This window comes from Pelodiscus sinensis, chromosome 11 (genome assembly GCF_052426305.1).
Source record: "Pelodiscus sinensis isolate ZL-2025 chromosome 11, ASM5242630v1, whole genome shotgun sequence".
In the NCBI taxonomy this organism is placed as follows: Eukaryota; Metazoa; Chordata; order Testudines; family Trionychidae; genus Pelodiscus; species Pelodiscus sinensis.
The window spans coordinates 42,196,273-42,214,355 of record NC_143062.1 but is presented as its reverse complement, the minus strand read 5'-3'; the positions used below and the strand labels follow the sequence as shown (position 1 = coordinate 42,214,355).

The following is an 18,083-nucleotide window of genomic DNA, read 5'->3' as shown; positions in this document are numbered from 1 at the left end:
TGTGTAGACGCACCAAATTTCAGAAAAGCCTCTTACTAAATAAAATCAGAAAAAGATACACAATTTGCATTCTGATTTACCAGTGCAGTCTAGACATAGCCATAGTGAGGTTGCTGCAATGTTGCAATTCACTTCTGATAGACATGACACTATGCCCAAAGAAAAAGCTACTACACGCACAACATTTGCAACACATCCACAGACACCAAGAAAGAAGGTGCGACATGTGGGAATATAGAAAACAACAAAGCAATCAGCGAGTACGCTAGATCTTGTCAAACTGACGTAATCAACCTCAGAAAAACAAAAGAAAGGTATATTGTCTGCGGCGGCCCTGGTTTTCATTGATCACATCAGATTTTAACCTTTCAAGCCCACAGAGATTACTACTGGAGGGCAGGTGTCATAGCGGACTGCAAAGGGCTCAGACTGTTCATTGCGTAAGGCACACATTTTGATATTATCCACAATGCCAGATTCTCCAAAGAGATCCTTTGTCTGCTGCACCCATTCAATTCTCCTTTTAAGACCATGCCAGCGGTGTTTTATGACTCAGTGTATCTGATTTGGAAGGAACGCTACAGTGCAACTTAGTACTCCATTTTCTATACACTTTCCACTTAATTTCCATGGACTGGCACCTTAATTCTTTGAGAAGAGACTTTAGAATCTGGTCCAAAGAAAGAAATGTGTCTCAACGTCTTGAAAGCCCTAGTCCTCCCTCCACCAGAAAGGCAATGAAAAAAATCAATATATTTTTGGATTAGGTGTGAATTTCTATTAACTTTAATTCCTGTGAAAGCTAATCAGTATATTCTCATTAATTACTACATGCATTAGCAATGCATTTAGGAGCCCCCTTCATGAAAAAGAACACCACTAGATTAAAGCACACAGTTGTCCTAGGAGGAGAGAAGATGCCAGTTGGGCCTAAGAAGAAATCAAAATCTTTCCCTCTTGTGACTGGAACCAGTTTTGAAGATAGGGCTCTAGGAATGAAAAGTGAATAAATGACCTAACTATACCAATTAATCCATCATGTTTTCACATAATTTCTATAGGACAGCCATACAGGAGTAGCACACTTTGCAAAACGTGTCGTGGTTACAGAAATGTCTCTCTTTTAGATTCACATTTTAATCTAAACTGACATGAAAGTAAATATCTGATCTCAATGGTAATGGCCAATCATAAATAAAAAACTTCGACCCACAATGCACAGCGTGTGAGGATAGTGTTTTTAAGTATGATGTCAGCAGCAACCTATTGAACTACATGGCACATGTCAGACAGACGTCTGTTTCTTAAATTGCTGTCATAAATTAGTTGCCTCCGAATCTGTTCTGTCAAGAAAACATGAAGCTTTCCTATTGAGATAAAAGTTTAATGAATGTTTCAGTTTAGGAGGAAGAGTTAGGATTACTATTGATGTGGGGAAATGACTGCAAGGCCAGTCGCTCAATGCTGTAAATACAGCTGTCACGGGGAGGCTCCTGGACAATGGGTAAATGCTGGAGAACCAACTCACAGCTGTACGGTGGCACACAGATATGGAAATATGTAGCAGGGTTAAGCAAGAAAAAGCCACTGCAAGTACCCACCCTGGATTTCACAATCTACACAACATTTCTCTAAATGGGTGAAGGTTGACCACCTGACCCGGTCATGCCATAACAGCAGCAAGGAACCGTGGCATTTATTTCACACCTTGAAAGGGTTGTGGAACCAGTTTGAGGAATTTCAGCTCTCAGGAGTGGGGGAACCTCTGCAGCAGTATAGCGGCCTACAACTCTTGACCAAGTTATTTGCCACCATTCAAAAAGGAAAAGAAGGAATGTTCCTTTCATTCTCTTCTTGCCCCCAGACCAATTTTATATCAGAGTAGCATCAAAGCAGATAATCCTTGACAGGGTCAGGGCCTCCTGACTCCTATGCGAGAGGAAAACCTTCCATTATATATGGAATTACAATGTAACATTACTTTATTTTTGCTCACATGTATGTAGTGCACTCTCTCTCTTTAAATATACACATGCACTCGCTGTGTGTGGTTTGCATTAGAGGCAGGACATTAAGACTGTCTGACATTTCCCATAATGAGACCTTTCATGAGTTGCTTGTATCTAAAGTTAAGATTTTTGCCACTTTTTTACTTTAAAAAAAAAATCATGGACAGATTATGGGCAATACACAAGAATTCACAGAAGCCGGTGACCTGTCCCTGACTTTTACTAAAAATAACTGATAAAAGAGGGTAAGTGCGGCTCCAGGGTCTAACAGGCACTTGCAGCAGCTTGGAGAATCGGGGTTCCCTGCCATCCACAGACACAGAGCATGGGGGGTCCCTTGCCGCCCACAGCAGCTCAGAGCTACAGGGATCTCCACCATCCATAGCCAGAGTTCTCAGACCCATGACTGCAGATCAGAGTTCTGGTGTTGGTGGCTTGGAGTCCCATCACTCTCAGCAGCTGACAGCACCAGCCTTGCCCTCCCCGCCCCTCCAGGCCTAAAGCAGAAAATGTCACCAAGGTCTCAGTCACATAGTCTTCGCCTTACTTATAATTTTGCCAAAGTTATCCTTTGGGAAGACGTTTTTGATGAGCTGGGAGTGAGACTGATACTGGAAGCTGCTAAGGGAGTGGGAAAAGGGCAGAGAGACTGGATCCAAGGGCATAGGACAGGCTGGAAAAGGAGAGTAGGAACAAGAATCCAGAAGGGAGGGAAGACAGTTCTGAGAAGGAACTGGAGTGTGGGGGACAGAACTGGAGTTCACTGAACAAAGAATCTGGGAAAAGAAGGAAGGGAGGGAGGGAGGAGACCGTTTAGAAGAACCTGAGGAAAAAGAAAAAGACTGGGACCCACTGGAGAAGGGGGTGAAGAGACAGACCAGATGAGTCGGTGCAAATGGCACATGCTGATTAAGGAGTTTGGAACTGGGTGAGAAGAAGTACAGAGACTGGGTATAGGAGTGTGAACGAGACTTGGAGCGCTGGAGGAGTTAGGCACATGGGATTTAATGTCTGGACAAAGAGAGACTGGAGCTATAAAACAGTAGCATGGAGACTGAGGTAGAGAAGTAAGGTATGAATGAGACAAGGAACCAGGGATGGGGAAGAGACAAGACAGGAACAAAGGACAAGCTGGGGAGGAGGAGGCAAAAGGAAGCCAAATCTAGGAAGAATGGGCAGAAGACTGTGTGTCCCATTGGAGCAAACTTCCTTCCTGAGTCTGGAGTTGAATCCCAGATTCTGAGTCTCATTGCTTATAATTTTGAGTAGCTTTAATCCTTTGGGTTGAAATTTTCCAGCTCAAGTTGTGTGAATCATGGTGAATATTCTGGGGAACATTTTTGCAGAATGGTTCAGTCTTTCCTCAAAATGGCATGGGGGAAAAATACCTTTTTTTGTCCGTGTGGGTGAAAAAACGGTATTCAATCAGTTTCCCACATCTACCTTGAGAACTCTACAGCCTTGAACCCTCATGACATGCAGAATTTTTGTGAATTCCAATTCCCTGTTTAAAACTCTCTCTGCTGCTGATCAATCAACCCAGAGTGCATCCTACATACAGACTTCAGAGCGCTCCCCCTTCAGTTCAGTAGAATTCCTAAGCAATACTGTTGCTTAAAGCCACACATTCATACACAGTAAGTAGTACTAGGGAAGTTAAATTGTGGGTAAGTGACTAATCGTATAGTTGATGCATTTTGTATCAACTATTCAAGTAGTCGATAGGGCATCTCCACCTTTGAAGTGTAGAAACAGCCCTAGGGCTGTTGCTACACTTTAAAGGCAAAAGCGCCACGTGAAGCCCATGAATCAGCTAGGGAGTCCCCAGCTGATCCTGGGCTCCGGGTGGCACTGCCGCTTTGAAACGCCGCTGCAGGAGCCTGGAGTCAGGCTCCCAGTGGCATTTCAAAGTGGCAGTGCTATGTGTAGCCACCCCAGGCTTCATGCAGCGCTGACACTTTCAAGTACCTCCTCCTTTCCCCTCCCTCTTGGTGCCTCTTTCTGACAGAAGCAGCAAAGGGGGGGGCAACTAGTCGACAAGCTTGTCAACTATCCGATAAGCATTTGCTTATTGGATAGACAACTAATCCTTCACATCCCTAAGTAGCACACCCCACAATGGCATTCTCAGTTGGAAGTATTTGTGGGTGGAGGCCACTCAGGACTCATGAAGACACTTTACTCCAGCTCTTGCAAAGAACATTTTTGGTTGGACAGAGCTCTGAAGGAGTCTGGAGTTATGATAACCAATGGCATACTTAACAGTTACATATTCCTATTCATGATATAGTATTTCATTTGGGTGATTTCAACATCCCTCTTGACCAACTACAGTGAGACACCAAACGCTTCATCAATCACTACCATTTTTATTCGTAATCTAGCGTGGCAGTGGTTAACCGAGGCTAGTGGGTGGTCATGCGGCCCTACTCTATCTCCATGGGCCGCAGGATTGCTGGAATCAAGATGGTCTCCCGGGATAGGATAGTTTTGCTAACTGAGCTTGTGTACCTAGAATTTGTGAGGTGTGCCGACTGAACCGTAGCAGCACTGTGATTGGCGGCAGAGGGAGCAAACGGCTCTCACAGGCAATATAGTGTGCAATCAGCATGCATCTCATTTCATGTGCCCTTGCTTTACATGTGTGTCACTTTAGTAATACTGGCAGGAAAAAACTACACAGATGGAAACAGGAGAATATGGCAACACTACACGTGGGCAATGATAAGCAAAATGTTTTGAGCACTACAAACTGCAATGGGCCATATGCAGTTTGCGGGACACAGGTTGTCCACCACTGATCTATTGCAAAAACTACAGGGAGAGATGTATTTTCAGTAACACGTTGAGGCGAGTACTGCTACCAACACTAACAATCCTCCTATCATTTGTATGTTACATTTAAATATATTTTCTTCCAAAGCACCATTCCATTCCCCTGCATATCTCTGCAGCAGGTCTTATCAAGGAAAGGTGAAAGAGTATCCAATTTAATATCTGCTTTGCAGAAATGGAGATTTCTTCATATCTTATTCATCAAGGAAACCTGCAGGCATGGTTTAGTAGCCTAAGCATCAGGTTTTAAATACCTAGACTCCCTCAAACCACAGATCCCATCAGGGTTGACTTAGCTCTTCATGTTTATGAGATAAATTAAGCTTCATGGCATTTATTTTGTTAGGATCTTTCATGTGACACCTTATAATTTAAGATCATATTTGTTGTGTGTGGACTTGAAGGTTAAATTTTTTTAATTAAGGCACAGAGTCAAGAGATCTAGGATGAAATTCTGGCCTCACTGAAATCAGTGAGAGTTTTGACATTGATGTCAGTGGACTCAAGATTTCACCCCTGGGATCTGCTCTCAACTCTTCCTTGAGAGTTCCTGGAGGACTTTCAGCAAGTCAGTCAATCTCTCTGTGCCTCAGTTTCTCCACCTGTTCAATAGAGAAAATACGACCGCACAAGTATGTTCATTATTACTTTTTAAAATGTTATGATCCGTGAAAGAAAGACATCAAAGCAATATGTGACCTTTCAGTGTGACACACCACCCTTACATGGACTTCACCCCAGTCTAAAGGGGTTGTGTGCATATCAGTAACATTGTACAGTGTATAAATTAATTCCCTTGAGATGGGAGGCATCATACTAGCGTCAAATGCTTTGCTATAACAATCCACAATTGCATAAACTGCAAGCTATCTGCACTGTCCCTAACTTACAATTAGAAATAGCTGTAACTGCAAAAGCAGCAGCAAATTCAACTCTAAATGAAACTGGAAGGACTCACCAAGTGGACACACCTGCCAAGTGAAATATAACAGTGTCTTTCAAACGAACACATTAGAAAATTAAGAGCAATGAAAGACTTGACGGAAGAGGTTACTGGAGACACCATGAAAAAAAGCACAAAAACTCAAGTTCATACGTTAACAGGGTTCTGATGCATATGTGCATGCACACACACAAAGAACATGGCAGGGAGAAAGAGGAACCAGATTTTGAAAAATCATACACCAAACAGGTCTAGCAAACATGTCCACCGAGTGGGATGGGAACATGTGGCCAAGCTTATTGGTTGACCGTGTGAACAGTTATCCTATTGCATCCTTATTTATTATTATTATTTGGAGGTATATATTTAGTTTGAACATCTATTATGGTATTTTTAAAAAGTTTCCATACTGGTTGCAGGTATTTCACTTCCCTAACTGTTCCTTTTAATTTCAATGCAACTAGCATCCTCACTTTTGTACAGCTGCCCTTTCTGAAGTTAAATGCTGCTGTGATGGGTTTCCTTGGTGTTTTTAGCCCTAGCAAGTATGTTAAAGTTAATTACATTATGGTCAATATTCCTCAGCGGTTCAGCTGTAGTCACCTCTTGGACCAGATTTTGCGCACCATTACGATGAAATAAAAAACGAACTCTCCCTTTATGGGTTCTATGAGTTGCTGTTCCAAGAAGCAGTCATTAATGTTGTCTAGAGATTTTATCTTTGCATCCTGTCCTGAGATGACATGTTCCCAGTCAATATGGATAGCTGGAATGTCCTATTATTGGGTTTTCTGTTTTGGTAGATTTTCTAATCTCTGTGAGCATTTTACAGTTATCATCAGTACCCTGGTCAGGCATGGAATTTTTGTCCATAAACAGTCCATAGTACAGTTTGATTCAGGTAAAGATTTCTTCTATATTTGACTCAGTGCTTTCTTTCACTCCCTCACCAACATGACCTACTCTGTCATTCCTAATATATTTTTGTAGCCTGGTATTACTGTGTCCCATTGAATTTCATTGATCCACCAAGTTTCTGTGATCATTATTATATCAATATACTCATTTAATATTATGTATTCAAGTTTACACACCTTAGTATTTAGACTTCATGCAGTTCTGCACAACACTTAGGCAACTAAATATTGACAAATAGGATATCTTCATGTAATGTAAATGAATGGACCTTTTTCCTTTGACTGTTTCTCTTCAGTTTCTAATTGTACTTTATCAACTTCTAGTCACCCCTCTTTACTAGGATATAAAACATCCCCTTTAATAAATTCTCCCCTAAGAGATGCGTGCGTATGATCATGTACTCTTATGTACACATCTATTGCCTTTCTCCCACCCCTTAGTTTAAAAACTCCTCTGTGAACTTTTAAATTTTGCATGTGTACAATCTTCTTCCATTTTGGTTTAGGTGGAATCTGTCCTTCCTGTATGGGCTCTCCTCCTTTCCCAAAAGGAACACCAGCTACTACTAAATCTAAACCTCTTCTCTCAACACCATCATTTCATCCACACATTAAAATCCTGCAGTTCTGCCTACCCATCCCTGCATATGAAACTGGGCGCACATCACAGAATTCTACCATGGAAGTCCTAGACCTTAGTCTCTCAGGTAGCAGCCTAAATTGGGCTTCCAGGACCCTCTCACCTATATTTACATGTCACTAGTACCTCTGTGTACCATGACCACTGACTGTTTCTCGGCACTGCGAATAAGCATTTAGAGACATCTTCAGAGATCTGCAACCTTCATACCTAGCAGATAATTCACTGTGGGGCTCTCCTGGTCATTACAAACCCCACTAGCTATATTTCTAATAATCAAATTCCCCATTACTGTTACCGGTCTCCTAATATCTGGAGTTCCTTCCTCCAGAGGAGTATCCTCAATGCAAGAGGATGACATCTGAAAGAAGGGTCCCAACTGAGGTATTGTTTCCTTCCACTCCACTTTGATAATCTCCTTCCCTCATACTTTCACTCTCCACAGAGACTGTCTGGGGTGGGATGGATCTATTACGTCTCCTTTAGCTCCTTCAGTTCAGCCTCTCTAGTCTCAAAAGCCTGTCCTTGCTCTCTGAGGGCCATGAATTGCTTCCACTGAAAGTGTTCATACTCCATTTGCTCACAAGGCAGGTAATCCATTCAGTGCAATAAATTTGACAGACTCCACTCGGACTTCTTCCTGCATATATATATATATTTTTTTGCTTTAACAGGAGTTTAGTTTGTTTGTTTTTTGTGCATGACAATTTAATGATAATTAAAAGTTAAAAAATTCAGAGGAAGAAGAGTTATTGGCGTAAGCTCAGAGAATGTTTGTTGGGTGAATAATGGCTCTCATGCTCCCTTCTCTTACACTCCCTTGCAAAACTTCCATGTGTTGTTCCCGGGAGTCTATTGCTTCTCTGGCTTGCTTACAACCTGCCGTTTTACATCCCTCTTCTCCCTGAGTTAGCCCCGCCTTCTTATCGACCCTAACGACGCTAGGGATCAAAGGACCAGGGTTATCTAGGCCCTCATTAAGACACTCTTAGCCTTGCCTAACCAGCCCCTCAGCTCAGCCCACAGCCTCCTAAACAGACTAGACTATAAAACTCAATCAAGCGGGCACATGGCAAATGAACAAACATGCAATGCTGAACTCAACCTAAGGATCACCCAGTTGCTCCTCCTTCACCTGGAAAACTCCCTCACAAATCTCTTCTACTTGCTGCTCCTGGTTGCTAGCCCTGCATCCTCAGTTTCTGGATTCTAATCACTCTATTTTAGGGGTTCTTAATACATTTTAGAGGGACTAGATTTTCAGACAGAGTGCGCTCAGCACCTACCCACATATCACCAGGCCACTAAGTTGCCTGAAGTTGGGCATCCAAAAAATGAAGCATCTAAAAATCACTGATGCGGTAAAGATTTGGTGGAGGAGGATAAACAGCCCACTGAGGTCTACTATACAGATTCCAAGGATGACAGTAAATGGAATTAAGATTCAAAACAAGACTGTTTAACATCATCTTGAAAAAAAAAGTGAGCTTTTCAAATTAAAGCAATGAAAGAAGTCAATGGATTGCTAGAGAGCAGAACTATAAAACTATACAAGCAGAATACAACTTCCAATGTTGTTGTAAAACAATCATGAAATCATCTAGTTAGCTATCCCCGGAAATGAGTCACATATATAAGGAACACAAACAGGTATTACAGACAGAGTGTTCCCAATTCTGCAGGGAGCATTCTCTACGCATTGGGCTTTACATCCAAATTCAGCACAGAAGAGAGAACTAAAATGTTCCATCTTGAATGGAAGGAGGGATTAATACAGGCAGGCTCCTCACACACCCCTCTTATAGCCAGTCATACCTGCCAGTTCCAATCAATAAATGCATTAAAATCTGAAATGGAAAACAACAAGGTGGATTTAGACGGGGGAGCAAAGTATCACTCCTCCCTTCCAAACAGATTCAAACATTAGTAGATGAAGTAGGATGGAAACTGGCTTCAGTTTAAAGGAGCAGAGTCCATTAGACAGAACACTTGAAAAGGAATGCATTTTCATGTAAACTTCCATGGTTGCATCTCTCAGAACTAGACATGAAGACGGATGTTAATAAATACAAGAGTGAGAAAAGCACAGAGAAGGAATCCAATCACAAAGCCCAGAGAGAACATTTTCGGCAACTTTAAAATTGCAGAGAGACAGTTGCACTCAAGATACAAGTTTGTATCCCAAACTTCACATATACATATACAAAAGTGTTGATGGTTGCGCTACAAGCAGAAGATTGAATCTTAACATTTGCTTCAGTGGGAGGCAGAGAGCTCTGGGAAATGTTTCCAAATAAGGGATTAAGTTCTGACCCCACTGATGTTACTTGGAGTTTTGCAAACAACTTCAAAGACAACGGGATATTCACCCTAGAAAGCCAAGGCTGGTCCAGGGCTGAAGGCCCAACTTGCCCACAAGTTCCTCTGGGAGGAGAGAAAACCCTCAGGACACATTTCTGGACATGCAAGGATCAAGAAAACATAAGCAGCCTAAATAATGACAACTAAAAGTTAAAAAGCCTTTAATTTAGCATTTCAACCTTGTTAGCGCCACTATTCACCTACATACAGTAACAAACCATTGCTCTAAACCTCATTACATTTTAGAATAAATGGTCAGATTACAAAAAGTTTTAAATGTTCATCAAATACGTGAGGAAAAAACTTTGAGGTATGTATTTAGTTAATTTCTCCTGAATTTTTAACTCACTCTTCATTTTACAAAAGTACAGAATCTGAGTATCCTGCACTCAAAAGCAACACTGAAAAGACACTTACAGTGATGTAAAATACACAGATATGCTCAGATCCTCAGGTCCAAGCAAGTTGCACTCAATGCACTTCCACAGAAAGAGGGAGGAACAATGGTTGACCAATTCTGCATTCCCCCAATCCTATCGGTTACAAAGAGCCCTATTTCAGCCTCTGGCTAGTTTCACTTGAGTGCAAAGCACTATCATTCCCCCTCCCATTCAAAAAAAGCACAATATCCTACACCAGTGAGGCCATGAGGCTGACAACTCTATGATAGCCAGTGATTCCTCACATGTAAGGCAAGTTCCTAGCTGCTAATGAGCAGCACAAACACAATGGATGGGCTAAGGGTCTTGGCAGTATTCCCTGTAAACTGAGCACTTGGGCAGCCACCCAAGAGAGATTCAGATGTCACCCCTCTGATTAGCAGAGCATCCAGTCTCCCACAGCTGGCAGCATGTGTTTCTACAGATGGTGTGCATCTGCACATGCTTGGGTGCCCATAACAAAATTTATTCCGCACACTGATGGAAAAATGAGAGGGAATATTGGGTCCAGATCATGATTTTTTCCCCTCCCCCCGTTTCACTTTGATTCAGCTAAGTCCATCCGACAGCCTCCTCTGCTCCATGGATCCTGTTCAATGAATTCCTGGACATTTAGGGTGCTTTATATAGTTGCACAAATCGGTGCCAGCACTGCGAGCAGCCAGCAGTGGATTCGGCCAAGTACATTTACATCTTTGGTGAGCAGATGGGAGTAAGTATGACATATTTTTCAATCCTGGTGAAGGGCAACAAAACCATTAATGCATCATTGCTTTGCTCCCCTGTCTTTGAATGTGAGATGCTGTCTCTGGATTAAATAAATGCTGGCACAGAACTCAGCTTTTGTGTTGTGGGGCTCAGATGCCATGAGATTACAGCCTTGCTAGAAGCCACACTTCTGATAGAGGACAGTTGATCACATTATTGAGATTTAGGACTTGTCTTCACTACATGGTGGATCCACTGGCAGCCAAGTTATCGTGTCTGTTTAGACACAATAAATCGATCTCCAAGTACTCTCCCATTAAATCCAGGAATCCACCAGGATGAGAATAGCCAGAGTTGATGGAAGAGCAGCCCCTGACAACCCTACCTCACAGAAAATACCACATTAAGTATGTCAACTTCAGCTATGCTATTTGTGTAGCGGAAGTTGCACAGATCAACGGGAGGGGTTAGTGTAAACAAGGCCATAGTTACTATTTATTGTGGTTCTCTTTCTAAGCAGGTTGCAGCCTTTTCCCCTAAAGTGTTAGTGGACGTTTCCTGAGGTATACCAAATGGCAATCCATAGAAAAGGAGGGCCAGATTCTCCGCCAATGGAAACTGGTACAGCGCCACTGAAGTCAGTGATGCTATGCTGGTTTTACTAACAAAGCATTTGACCTACAAAGAGGGCAGGCATTTTCAAAGTGACACAACCCAGCTATGAGGGTTCTGCCAATAAATATCTGTACAAGTAACCCAAGTAATTTAATTCCATATCTCACTTTACACCCAGGAGCACAGTCTCTATAGGTGTAGAAAGCACAATTGTGTAATACACTTGTTGTTCCTGTATAGAAAAGAAACTTATCAGTACTTTTAAAAGTGACATCTATCTATACATTCAGTACACATTCTAAAATGTGAATAATCCTAGCCTCAATAAGACTCCTGTACTCAGCAGGAGTAAAAAACTGCTCATAACAGTAGCAAATCACCGCATATGGTCAACAGGACAACTTTATTCCACTTCAAAAGGAAATTAAGTAAAGCATGCTGGGATTTATTTTCCTCTTGTTACTCTCACAAATCCCCATTAGTGCTAATGGCTGCACAAAAATCTAGAAGCGCTACAAACACAAAAACCAATGCAAAATTGCCCACCAATATGCAAAAGCATCTGCACATTAATCTAAAAGGAAAACCAGGCCTTTTTTAACCAAGCAAGCAGCATGCAATATTGCAAACACAGATTTGACTATTAGAAGTTCTGAAAATCATTAAAAAAATAGTGAAATGGGAGGTCAGAAATTCAGTGCTGATAGTAGTTTGTCAGCTTAACAGGAGATCAGAAAACTGTCTATTAAAGTGAAAAAAAAAAGATTCAGTTTCTCCTAAGAAAACTGTTTCCTACCATCTTTGAAAACAAGAATGCCTACAGTGATCTGATTGGATTCGTTATGATTGTTTTGGCTCAGCTTCTTCACCCTCCTCAGCTGGGTGGCTTAATGTTAGTCTAACCACTAGGTTCAGAGAGTTCTCTTATTAACCTTCCACTCTGTGTTTCCCATTTTAGATGGGAGTAAAACTATCTTTCAGAAAATTTCACCTTTTCTTAGTTAAACCTGAAATCTCACCTAAGAAGCATGTTCACAAATACAAGATTGGACTATAGCTGAAGTACAGCATATAATTAATATATTGAGGTTAGGCCTTTGCTAGCTGAGATGGTGTTTCTTTATATATTAGACAGTTATTCCAGCAGCAATTAAAAAACACCACAAAAGTTCATCAGGTGTAGTCCAAAGTGAGAAGTGGAGATCATGATTATACTAATACTAGAAGATTTATCTGCCATTGCTCCAGTCTTTAACTCAAATAAGTTTTGTTTTTCTTCATTCAAATCATTAGTCTGGAGCGAGAGTGAGGCGTGCAGGATGCTGCCCTGGGGAGAGAGGACAACCCTAGGTCTCTCTTAATGCGCAGCCTGGGCCAAATGAGAAGTGTCTGTCCATGGCTGCTGCAGCCGCAGTGGGTAGAGCCAGGGGAGGCATGCATGTTCTCCAGCTGGGGGACAGACACACAGACAAATTCTCTGAAATATATAGTAGACAGCTGTCCCTTTCTCCATTTCTGCCCCAGTGGGGTTATAGCTGTCCCATTCCCCATCTCTGGCCCCTTGCTGCCTCCGTGGTCATACTACCAGATGCTTCCCTTTCCATTTTATGGAAACAATCAAATTCAAGGCACATTCCAGTGTCCTGGCACAACCACACACTTACCTTGTTTTAAATTATGATAAGAGGAAGCTGTATATCAAATTTGGTGGTCCTAGGTCTTACTATTTGGGAGGAGTTCTTGAACAAACAGACTCACAAACAGACACATTTCTAAACTATGTATTAAGATGGGGAGAAATGCTGAAAGGATCACTTACAGACATGACTAGTGGCAACATATGAAACATCTTCTCTTGCATAGTAGTATTAGGACTGATCGCTTATCTTTAGTATGTGCACTTACAAAAGCTCGAATCTTCTTTAAACGAGCTAGTGGTGTTTCAAACTATCAGCTCAAAGCGTTCATGCACATACTCAGAATCAACCATCAAGTTAGATTTGCATTCCTGAACCAGCCATGCCTCATTTGAATTTCATGCATGCCTACAAACATTTAATTAAAGCTGGATACGAACTAGTTTGTATTGTCTGGCTCTCCAGACATTTTGAACTTGATGTTCACTTGGTGTCTTTCCAATCTGACTCGTGTTCAACAGAAAGGCCACCTGCAGCAAGTCACGTGACATTTTCTAGCATGGCCCCCCCCAAGCCAGAAGCCAGCAAATCAATCAAAGATGAGCCTTGCCAGTGAGTCTGCAATGATAAGTTTCACACAGGAAAAGTCAAATTTGGTGGAGATTAAATATTTTCTAACTTCACGACTTGCAATCTGGTTGTCACACAGCTTTATCGGTACCATATCTTGTGTAGTAGTATTTTACCTGCAGCGTGACACCATCATACGTACATAAGTAGTATGTCGCAGAGGACGCGCGTGCACACACACACACACACACACACACACACACACACACACACACCCCCCCCCCCCCACACCCACCACACCCACCCACCCCCCCCCCCACCCACCCACCCCCTGGATAATCCACAAGAGCTATGCTGTCTAAAACTATCCAGCACACCAACACTGCCTGACTCTGCACTGGTCATAAATAGGGCACTGGGGAAGTAACAAGGAAAAAAGAGCCAGCAGCACTGAAGAAAAGTAGCCCTCAGATAGGGCTACGCCATTGCACTCTCCAAAGCAGTAGGCTCAAATCTTGATTTAGCAACTGAAAACTGATGTTCTTCATATCCACGCATCAGAGTAACAGTAATTAAAGCTTCTCACTTACGGCACTGAACAAATATTTCACTATCAGCATCTTTAGAAAAAATAGGTTATTTTCAAATATACAGGCAGTCCCCAAGTTACGCGGATCCGACTTATGTCGGATCCATAGTTACAAACGGGGCCCTCCCTCTCCCTGGTCTCCAGCAGACCAGGGAGAGGAAGCAAAGCGGCGGAACACGCAGGCAGCGGACAGCCCAGACGCGTCTGGGCTGTCAGCTGCCTGCATGCTCCGCGGCTTTTTTATCTGCTTTGCTCCCCGTCCCTCTGGTCTGCAGACTAGGGGGACGGGGAGCAAAGCAGAGCAAAGCCGCGGAGCCTGGGGTTTTTAAGTTGAATCTGTATGTAAGTCAGAACTGGCGTCCAGATTCAGCCGCTGTTGAAACTGGTCAGTTTCAGAAGCGGCTGAATCTGGACGCCAGTTCCGACTTACTTACAGATTCAACTTAAGAACAAACCTACAGTCCCTATCTTGTACGTAACCGGGGGACTGCCTGTAAATATATTTACATAAGAACTCCCTATGACCTTCTATTTATTGATTATTGCTTGATTTGTTTCAGTAAACAAAGTAGCTTCTCTAATACTTTCAGATTGAAACCAAACTTTTCAAGTTCTGTGTTTCTTTCCCATTATAAATCAAGACTGAAACACAGATTGTGCTGTTGAGTAGAGCAAAGATTTCACCCCAATTTTTTCCTCCTGTTGGTAAGAAAATTTGGTGAGGAGGAACTTCTTTTACAGACTCTTCTCTTCCACATAGTGCTGTCTTGGCCTACTTCTTGCCCTGATAAGATCATTTTGAAGAAAGCCATGGCTTAGATGTTTGTCTGATGACCATAGTTATATTTAGCGACTCCTTTAACCAAGGTTTTAAATCACTCTTATTTCAGCTTTGTTTGATCTCTGTACATGATCTCACCTCTTCTCTCTGCATGCTCTTGTAATGTTTGACTACAAATACAGTACTTCTAAACTAGATGCATCACCGTAATAGTTGCATACTGCTGGGGAAAAGGGAGGACATGAACTAAACAAAGTAATGAATGGGACAGGGAAGGTAGATCAGGAATCTCTATTCATCCTCTCTCAACACACAAACAAGGGGATATTCAATGAAACAGAAAGTCGTCAAACATACAAAAAGGAAAGACTTGACACAAAACACAAAATTAGCCCATGTGCATCATTGCCACAAGTCACCTGTGAAGCCCAGAGTTTAGTAGCATTTAAAAAGGGATTAGGCATGTACTGGATAACAAGAATATCCATAGTTGTTACAATCAACACCGAAATACAGTAACAAGAATTTTGGAAGGAATATAAACCCGCATACTTCAGGATTTAAAACAACCTCTATTTGGGATTAGGAGAAACTTTCTTTGGGGTACATTATTCCCATTGGGTGCGTCTAGACTACATGGCTTCATCAACGAAGCTATGTAAAGTAGTTTACTCGACACAGTCAATGAAGCGGGGATTTAAATTAAAAAGCCTTTGTCGACCGCTCCTGCAAGCCTCGTGAAATGAAGTTTACAGGAACGGTCGACAAAGGTTTCCCTTGTCGACCGCACCGCATCTAGACTGCCACTCTGTGCCGGATCAGCTGATTGTCGGCACAACGCGGCGGCCATTTTTATTTTAATTTAGTGGAGATTATTTAAATCCCCGCTTCATTGACTATGTCGAGTAAACTACTTTACATAGCTCCGTCGACGGAGCCATGTAGTCTAGACGCACCCATTGTGCCTACTTTAGAACTTCTTTCACCATACTATGAAATATCCAGTCCTGTCCACTTTTGGAAACAGATTGGTGCACTAGATGGACAACAGATCTAAAGCTAGCATGGCAACTTCCATGGGGTTGTATTCTTATGAGGTTACTTTTTAAATTAATCAATGGATATGGAAGGCAGAACAGATGCTCTTATGAACTCATGACTATGTAATAGCCTCACCTGAAATACACCAAATCCAAAAGCAGTCAGTCCTTAACCTCCCCTACTCAGACTGGCAGTGTAACATCGACAGGCGGAACCAAACCTCGGACCTCTGGAGCTTAGTGCATGAGACTCTATCACTTGAGCTAAAAGCCAGGTGGCTCTCAACTAAGGCTGTAGAGGAGGGGTGGGCAAAAAGGCCTCTGAAGCCAGATCCAGCCCACCAAGAGGGTTGATTCGGCCTGTGGAGGCCCTGCTGCTCCCCTGACACCAGACCAATCAGGGCCTAGGGATGGGGGAGAGCGTGGCACTTCAGTTCAACCCCAGTGGTTGACAAAGTGCCGCAGGTAGAGGGCAGGGAGTGAGAGACTTCACGCTCTCCCCAACCCACCCCAGGCCTATCAGGGAGATGGGGGGGGGTGTACGAAGTCTCCTCCATCCCTACCCCCACCCAGCAAGAAGTGTGCAGTGCTTAGAAGCGCCATGTGCTCTTGGGCAGGGTAGGAGGAGACTTTGCGCATTCCTCCCCCCGCCCTCAAGCCTCTGAGCCTCCCCTTATCTATCCATCTATTTATTTATATGAACCTATTCAAAACTCTGTTAGCCATTTGAGGTATCCTTTTATGTTAGACATAAACCAAGTAGTTATATCTCCAAGTCATTTCAGTGATTTCTGATGGTTTTGCTACTCTGTAGAAATCCCTCAAGGAATATTGATGAGTGCTATCATCCATTTCCAGTGGGCAAACCAGTTAGCTCATGTGACTATGTAGCGCACCGCTAATTGGTCTGGCTCTCTCTTCTGACTGGTGAATAAAGCTTTGGAGAAAGGACGGTAGAAGTGACTTTCATAGCTTGAGAAACTGAAATAGAAACTCACTGCACATGAAAGGAATCAAATAAATAAGCTCCAAAAGGACATTAGCTTGGCTTGGCTAGGTGGAGAAAATAGTGTGAACTACTTCTACTGTAATAAAAGATGAAGATATAAATCCATTTCTAACACTGCTTGTATTCAAAATTACAGCCTACCTATGTAGAGATACATATGAACGTATCCTATGAGACCATATTTCTGCAACTCCCATCCCATTACTAAGTCCACACCAGCTTTGTAGCATGCACCTCACTATATCACTCAGAAATCTCAGCTTGACATTAGTGCTAAACAATATTCATTAAGAGCATCACCAAAGTGCAACATGTTAGTAAATCAAACCCTCGATGCTCTATTTTACAAATTTCATGGGCCACTAGGGATAATTAAAAGGGCAATTATATAAAGTTGGTGCAGTTTTGAAAATCAAATGACATTTTCTGCTTTAAAGCACTTGATTATATGGTATTTTTCTATTAAGACCAATCTCTTGTACTTTTATGGTCAAGCAGCACAAACAAACAGTAAGTGCTCTTTAAGAGGCTTCAATTATTTCCTCTCTCTCTTCCCTTGGTCAATCTCAATCACTGCTCATTTCTGTAAGTTATATTCGTAGATAGCAAATGAAAAAAATTAAGACTTTTTAAAGTGACTGATTAATACAAAATGATACTGGGATTCGGATGCTGCTTAAACTGCAGCTCTGCACAAAAATGGCATTGCTTTGGACGTTTACAACACCGCAGTGCTGTTTGGTTTGTCGCTGTGTTTAACCACTGCTCTAAAGCTAGCAAAGTACATTACTAGTAGTAACAGCTCATGAAAAATACAGCAAAGAAACTGCTAGTGGCAGAAGCATTTAACTTTCTTGTTAGCAGCCTCCCCCATGTGGCACTTTAGCACTAGCAAGTTGTTTATTATGTTCTGTGCCAGGCAAAACTGATTAAATGGGGCTCTTAAGAATCAAAGCGTTATAAATTCATGGAAATACAGCAAGCAATAA

At 42.2% G+C, this 18,083-nt stretch overlaps 1 protein-coding gene across 39 annotated transcripts in view; it reads right to left on the bottom strand.

Annotated features, from left to right (window-relative positions):
- Nucleotides 1-18,083, bottom strand: part of FOXP1 (forkhead box P1) — a 561,728-nt gene that overhangs the window by 283,271 nt on the left and 260,374 nt on the right. The window lies entirely within an intron of this gene.